The 8,008-nt window shown below is 43.4% G+C and overlaps 1 long non-coding RNA gene across 1 annotated transcript; it reads right to left on the bottom strand.

The window, feature by feature from the left end:
* Positions 1–2,798: 2,798 nt before the first annotated feature.
* On the bottom strand, positions 2,799–7,518 carry LOC144161925 (uncharacterized). Its single transcript, XR_013320532.1, has 3 exons — positions 7,478–7,518; positions 5,335–5,357; positions 2,799–2,917 (listed from the first exon to the last, which is right to left on the bottom strand). It is a non-coding gene; the product is annotated as an uncharacterized LOC144161925 (long non-coding RNA).
* Positions 7,519–8,008: the final 490 nt, after the last annotated feature.

The raw sequence follows: 8,008 nt of genomic DNA, 5'->3' as shown, positions 1-8,008 counted from the left end.
CCGCGCGCGCCTCGACGGTATGCGCATTCCAGAGGAGTGACGTCATAGCCACGGCAGCGCACTGCGGCGGCGTGTGGCCAGCTGTGCGCCGCCGTTGCGCAGTAGCCAAGTCTGACGCTGCGCCGGAGCCGCCGGACAGCGCCTTTCACATTGAGACAGCAGTAAGCATGACAATAAATCTAATCCTAGACAACCAGGAAAGCTAAGAATAACCAGCTGAACCCTACCTCAGGCTACGGATATCCTGGCATAGCTGAGCTAAGCCACTGCTAATTTTGGGGTCTGTGATTGGACCAGACTCTTGGGAGTTGAATTCCCTAGGAGAACTCTAGGGACTTTGGCGTGAACAAAAAGCCGGTGTTGCGAGCTGCCGAGTGTTGCTGGCTGTGTGATTCGTTCGAGGCGCAGCATCCAAACTTGTACTCATCATGTAAATACATCTATAAAGTTTTTTTCCTTCTTCAGCACGCATCGGTATCCTGATCAACGGCTCCGGACACCAGTGATGCTACCAAGATGGATTCCTAAACCCGGATGCACAACAGCCTTGATCTCTTTCATTTGCTGCCATTTCTCATTTGTGTATGTGATGGAATTTAGTAACATCGTATGGCGAAACGCTCAATGAGCAGTAGTTTTACAATTCCACAGGCGTTTTTTTTTTGCAAATTCCTCCGGTGGGAAGTCACGAGCGGTTTGGCGCTCACACTGAGTTCCAAAAGAACACACGTCCTTCGCGGATGACGGAGTTCCTCAGAGCGCTCCTGCGGTGGCTATATTATCTTTAATATCGTTCCAAATTTCTTTTTGAGAGGGAATAATAAAACCAGCTGCGCACGAAGTTTTTGGTAACCGAACCATTTGTATATGCCGCAAAAGTATCTTGATAAGCGTTTTGTGGTTGATCTTTATGACAAAGGACCGCGTCTCCTGAAGATTGATTAGTGGACCGCTCTAAAGGTAGCCAGAGATTGTACAGAATTGCACAGTATCGCAGGGTAAACAAGTTTTTAATGTGGCGACATTTAGTTCCTAAGGGATTCTTACCTGAAGAATGTACCTGAAGGATTGTTAAAGCAGCCCGGGAGTGCAAGTTTTTGTGTAATCCTTCGAAGCATATTGCTCTCAGGGAGGCGCACAATGTCCCTGGAAGGCTTGGAGCTTCACGGGTGGATTTTAACCGGCCGCGAAGACTTCGTCTGAAGAGGCTGGTTATGCACTTCGGTTGTTGTGCCCAGTAAGATTGAATGAACAATCTGCACAATTACTTTGTTGCCTGATGGCGAGATTTAAACAGTGAGTATTCATACAATTACCAGAAAAAATGCAGTTCAAGTAAAGTTGCCCGATGATTTCTAATGCTCATCTCTGCAGATGCCTCAAAAACTTGTCACAGAGCACACAAAAAAATAAAGGTTATTCCCGCCTTCCTCAGACTGGTTCCCAGAGGCATATACAGAATACCGCCGTATAGCTAAGTTTTGTGTAATTGTTGGTTACACAATTTGCGATATACTCACCGGTTCCGATGCCATTATCCACGGAAAAAGTTTCATAGCCTATTAATTTCCCTTCGTGCTGACGTACAGACACAACAATTTTGAGAAATGTCACTATACATTTTGTTTGCACTCGCGGAGGGGAAATGCAGGCACTGTACACAAGAAGTTCGTTAGGTTCAGCAAACATTTATAGTAGACTCTTACAACAACAAGTCTAGCAATTAAGCTTTACTATCTGGTCCCTAAGGGTACGCTTCGTCTATGTAATAGATACCGTAGTACAACGGGAAGATTATATTGACGCATATTGCTACATAGCGGCAGGACAAAACTGGGAAGGAGAATGGCAGGTGATGACGAGACGAATTATGCTCGCTAGGCATGCATCAGCCTCTCGGGATGTGGTGTCATTGGAAGCTGCAAGGACTATCCTGGCCCGAGTGGTGGAGGCCCTGCATCCAGATGCTCCAGTGGTCAGTGGTCAGGCCCCACGGGTCCTGCCCGGACGCATCAGTAGAGACGCCCGGTCGCTCCTGCTTCGTTCGCGACTTAATTGCTGCAACGTAGGAGCCCGCCTGCACCACCAGGGCGGCCGTGCGTCCCCCACCTGCACCGACTGCCCAAAGCCCGAGACGCTCGAGCACTTACTGTTCTCTTGCAGCCAGCACGACACCGCGAGGGAGGAACTAGGGGCCCCATTCCAGCGACTCGGTGCACCAAGCCACAAGCTGGAAGACTTCATGTTCCCCACGGGATCGGACGCCTTACGACGGGAGGTCTTCCAGCAGCTCCTCAACTTCCTAGTTGTGGCAGGACAAGTGCAGCGTTTGTAGCCGTCGAGCCTTGGACGAGATGAACGCTACATAGACCGTGCCCCACTCTCTTCCTTCTTTCCTATTTCTCTCTTCTTATCCTTTGAAGCCCCCCCTTCCCTTCCCTGGACTGGGTTGTATGAGGGTGAACTCCCCGACTGAATTCAGCAATATCCCCAGTTCTTTTCTCTTCCCTACCACCACCACCCGAATTTATTGGGCTTCAGCCGTCTGTACAGGAGCACGGCTATGCGCCAACATCTCCATCATCTTTTTCTTGGATTTATGAGCGCGGAAGTGTGCCACTGCAGCATGTCCCCCTGGCAACAATGTTTCCGGACCGCAACCTCTACGTTGTCGGTCCGCTGCCGATCCAACTCACCCCACTCTTCCAGGACAACGCTCGCGTACAGACCACATGGCAGGCAGACTCAGACATTGCGTGAACCAGTTGGAGGTTTAAAAAAATAGATCGTTTATTGATAGGTCCGTCTGGACACTCATATATAAAGCTGCATCTCCGCACTACTTCCTGTACCAGCGTACGTGCGAGTCGTCCTGCTGCACCGGCAGATCTATCTGCATTTGGCCGTCCGTACCTCGCTGAAGACGAGAAGAGGGTTGCGCAACAAATGTAAGTCTCCAATCAATCAATCAATCAATCAATCAATCAATCAATCAATCAATCAATCAATCAATCAATCAATCAATCAATCAATCAATCAATCAATCAATCAATCAATCAATCAATCAATCAATCAATCAATCAATCAATCATTTCAATCAATCAATCAGAAATCAATCAATCAGTGTTAAAGGCAACGAAATGTTAAAGAGACAGACAACCGCTTTTTGTGAGTGCTTGTCCTCTATCTCATATGTACGCGAGCGTGTTACTGAGTGAGGTAACCACGTAAAAGTTTTAAATAATTCGGCAGAAACATTTATAATTTAGCTCTAAACTTTCATGTAGTATCGAGATGTGACACTACCGCACGTGTACAAACAGCTCGGTCAATTTCAATGCACGATTTCCACCCCACGAATGATTAGAAAAGACTACGTTTTAATCATCCTTTAGCTTGGAGCAAGATTTTAAATACAGTAAAAAGCTGGTTCATTCGAATGCCAAGGGGGACCATAAAACTGTTCGAATTAGCGGCCGCGCGCTAGAATGAATGGACATCGCGCCACACTGCGCGGGGAGAACACAAAAAAGCCACCTGTGGGCTCATTATCGCGAATTAGGCGCTACTAAACGTTTGTGGCAAGTTATTTCCTGAATTATGACGTTGTTTACGCTCGAAAACACCTTTATTTTCACGTCAAGATCGAAGCAGTCAAAATTAAAAGTAATCGACCGCTGCTGTCGCAGCAACGAAGCGCACGCGTACGCTGTTGTTTTGCATCCCGAGTAAACTTGGTTTGGTTTGGATTTGCAATACATTGTAATCACTCTGGCCCACTTCTTCTGTGAGGAAAGCGATGGAAACCAGGGGATCCCAGTTCGAATTAACCGGTCTGGATGCCGACCCCTTCGAATTATCGGGAGTATCCCCCCATTGAAATATACAGCGCTGTGCCGGAACCAGAGCGTCAGTTCGAATTAACTATAAGTTCGAATTATCCGAGTTCGACATAACGAGATTTTACTGTACCTCTTTTCATCTCCCGCACAGTTAAAAGTCTGTTGTCACACGGGGGTTCATTGTCATGGGTGGCAGCATTACTTTTGGAAGCATACGTGAGTCAGGTAGATCTAAAAATTCCGCGTTCAAACATTCTCGGCCTTTATCATGAAAACCGTTTTGGTTCAATGTGTTTCAAGTGATGCCCTTTCATTTTGTGTAGAGGTCATATAACTCCACAAATATCGGATGTCTGTCTCTTTAAAGGCTTTACTAAGACTGAATATGACATAAACAGTTGTTCTAGAAGTCTGATATAATGCAGTTCCGTTTGAGTCATATTTGTAAGCTTTCCTAACGAGAGAGAAAACACGTGCGCTGGTGATACCAGTAAAATGTTTATTGTAATGATTTGCTATTATCCCAAAACCGAGAAATACTATTGAATATAAATTAGACACGCCTTGAGGAAAGAAAATTGCTCCAGACAGACAATTGTTGGTCACTCATTCAGCCCGTCACTCATGTACATGCAGCAAGCAACATCTGCCTATTTAAAAACAAGAACAAGCAACGCTGAAGACAAAGTGCCATGTTAATATTATAAGGAATGAATGGGCCAGTCTTTGAAAGAAATGTAAAAAAAACGTTTCTTAAATAATTTCCTCTAGCCGCCAGTCTTCGCTAAAGCTGTGGGGGAATGCACCCTCCGGAAATACTTGTAAGCAGTTACCCACATTGGTCAAGAAGGGTGGAAGCGCTGGAAATTCCCAACACACGCAAGCTTTCGCATGCGGCAACCTTCTTACCTTGAATGATACCTGGTTGATAATGCTTTGTATAATGCTCTTTAATTTTTGTGCAGTTCGTCATAAAACATCTCTTGACAAATAGGGCTACGCGACCTAGTCGAAGTTTCTCTATTTGAAGGTCTATAGAACCTTATAGAAACTTATAGAACCTATAGAAGGTTTATAGCAGTATAATACGGCACCCAGAGCGATTTCACAGCTTCAGTACTGACTGCGCGGGAATAATTGATAGGCAAGACCAGAATTTTTGAGGCAATCAGTCATCAAAATAACTCAATCAGTAATAGAGCTCGAATAAAACAGATATAATTGCACTGAAAAAGAAGCAAGTATCACGTTTTGTAGGAATGAAGGAGTGGCTAATTAGGTTAGTTTCTTTGACAAAACTGTACAATACGCACTTGGAGACCGCATACTACAATATGGAGAAAAATAAGCACTTGTTCAAAAGTATTATACTGCAGATTCCACTATTTTTATCGAAAAAGATGTCAAGCCCTTAAAGGAAATAACGTTTCATGTAGCTCTATTTGCGAGTTTGGGAATTTCAAAATAAAAGAAAAATACTTCGTTTTCTTACCGTCATAAATTCTTTGCACTGCGCTGTTAAATAAACGGGAGCGAATTTTTAGCAGGTTCAAATGCATCGAATAACTTTATTCGCATGTATATGCACGTGTATTATGCACGACTGCACGAATAGTTCGTGGTACGTATGAGACATTGAAGTAAGGAAACAGCAGCCAGTGTAAGTGCTGTGTGACCAAATATTCTCTTCTACGAAAAGCAGTGTAAGAAACGTACGTTTTCTCCATAATTACCGATTCATCGAGTAGCTTCAGAAGTTACACAGCGGTCGGCTTTAAGTTGACTCAGCAATTACCGATTTCCAACAAAAACGTTTTTTTTTGCAGTTGACAAACGTTACCACTTCTCACCGCCTGATATACCAGAGAAAAGAATCAATACTTGCACGTTTTCCTCGGAGGGGGGGGGGGGCATTGGCGCGTGGGTCGTGTTAGCAGAATACCATCTGTACCATCTGTTTTTCAGTGAAATTTACCTGGTGTTTCTTTGGCAGGGCTTACGTTGTTAGGTGCTTAATCATAAACGCATTTGATGCTCTGCGCGTACCCACAAGCAGTAGGTGCATTAGTATGAACATAGTTTTATTCTGCTTACTGGTCCAGGTTGAGTTGGCCACGTTAAAAATCTACAGTTCTACTTGCACTTATATACTATCCTCCAGATTATGGTTCCTACATTTTAAGTAGGTGTGACGGTGCTTCGAATGTCCCCGACGGCACAGGGATGCTATGGTGGAATGCAGAATTTGGTCTGCCGAAAAGATGTAGACTTTTACTATGGGTAAACGGCGGTGGTGCGCTTGTTTGAAGCATGCTTAAGATTTTCTCCTGGAGTAAAACATCTGCGTGTCATTTGGACGTTTGATGAATGATTCTTTTTATAACTGAATAACCTAATCAGAGCCCCGGAAGACCAATGACCAAAAGTGAAAAAAAATTCTGCAGTTCAGAGAATTAGCTACTAATGCGTAGCATTCTTAAGCCGGCTTTCTTGAGTGTTTTTTTTCCAGACAAATTTTTTTTTGTTTTTTCTAATCCTGTCCCACCAATTATCTCCAATTACGCTATCATAACAATTACAGGTGAAACTTTCGCGAAATCTGTATTATTGTGGAAATGCAGGGCGTTGCACGGTTTGCCATTTTCCGTAATTATTTTATAATTTTCTTACTTTTTATTTTTCCAAAGTTTCGTGCAAGCAGTTATCTCAATTTACGCCATTATAGCGATTACAGGCGGAACTTCCACGATATCGGCATTTTGTGGAAATGCCATGTGGTATACGTTCTGACATTTTCCGTAATTATTCAATATTTTTATTATTTTCTAGTTTTTCAAAATTTCGTCCTACCAATTAGCTCCATTTACGTTATTATAGAGATTACAATGGGAACTGTCGCGAAATTTACATTATTGGGGAAATTAAGGGCGTTACATGGTTCGCCATTTTCCGTAATTAGGAATTATTTTATATTTTCTTATTTTCTTCATTTGTAATCTTCGTTCGACCAATGATCTCCTTTGACGCGATTATACCATTACAGGTGTAACTTTTGGAAAACCTGCTTTGTTGTGGAAATGGCATGCGGTATACGTTTTGCCATTTCCCGTAATTTTTTAATATTTTCTTATTTTTTAGTTTTTGGAAATGTAGTCCGACCAATTACTGCCATTTACGTTATTACAACGATTACATTTGGAACATTTCCGAAGTGTGCATTATTGTGGAAATGCAAGGCGTTACATGGTTCGCCATTTTACGTAATAATTTTATATTTTTCTTCTTTTTTAGTTTTTTAAAATTTCGTTCGACCAATTATCTCCATTTACTCTATTATAACGATTACACGTTTAGCTTTCTCGAAATCTGCAGTATTATGGAAATGCAGGGCATTACGGGAAATACAGGGTACGCCGCGAACAACAGCGTTACCCGGCACGCCGCCTTGGTGCTCTATATACTTGGGTCTAGCGAGCGAGCGCTTAAGGCGAGGCAAGGCGAGTGCCTAAACGACAAGGCGAACGACAAGGCGAGCGCCTAATGTGCTCTGCACTTAAAAGGGTTGAAATTATTTTGCAGTGTAGCTTTTGAGTGGCTATTGTTTACTCGCCCGCTATTTGAAGTGAGGTACTTACGTGGTATCGTAGGGCAAGGAGGGCACGTCATTGGTTTGCACTGCAAGAAATCACAGAATTTCTCATTAGCTGTTATTTTGCATGAACTTTTTCCGGGAGTGCTTTCGTCGGAATTCACCGCTCATTTCTGCCTACGCTTGTTAGAGTTCCTGCACTCTGGCTTGTTTCGATTTGAACGCACGGGAAGGTGTTCTCTAGGCGTGCTTGCATTTCGCCGAAATGCAAGTGTCACCTTATTAAGGCCGCATTGTTGAATATCAGGCAATATTTCGTTCGTACGAGCGAATACCGAAGTATTGCGAGATGTATACACAAGCGAAATATTGACATCTATACAGTACAGCCGGCGTGCTACAGTAGAAGGCACATGCATCGTGCGTTTGTCTTCTTCATAATTTTTCTTTTACCTGTTTCATAAGATTTGCTACTGTAGCCGCGACCGATATTTTTCCCTGATTTAAGAATAATCTGTTTGGGATATATTTCCCTGATTTAAGAATAATCTGTTTGGTAGCCAACTGTCTAGTAATA

Source organism: Haemaphysalis longicornis, unplaced genomic scaffold (assembly GCF_048455015.1).
Source record: "Haemaphysalis longicornis isolate Haplotype H1 unplaced genomic scaffold, Haemaphysalis longicornis Haplotype H1 scaffold_12, whole genome shotgun sequence".
In the NCBI taxonomy this organism is placed as follows: domain Eukaryota; kingdom Metazoa; phylum Arthropoda; class Arachnida; order Ixodida; family Ixodidae; genus Haemaphysalis; species Haemaphysalis longicornis.
This window is presented reverse-complemented; position numbering and strand designations above follow the sequence as displayed.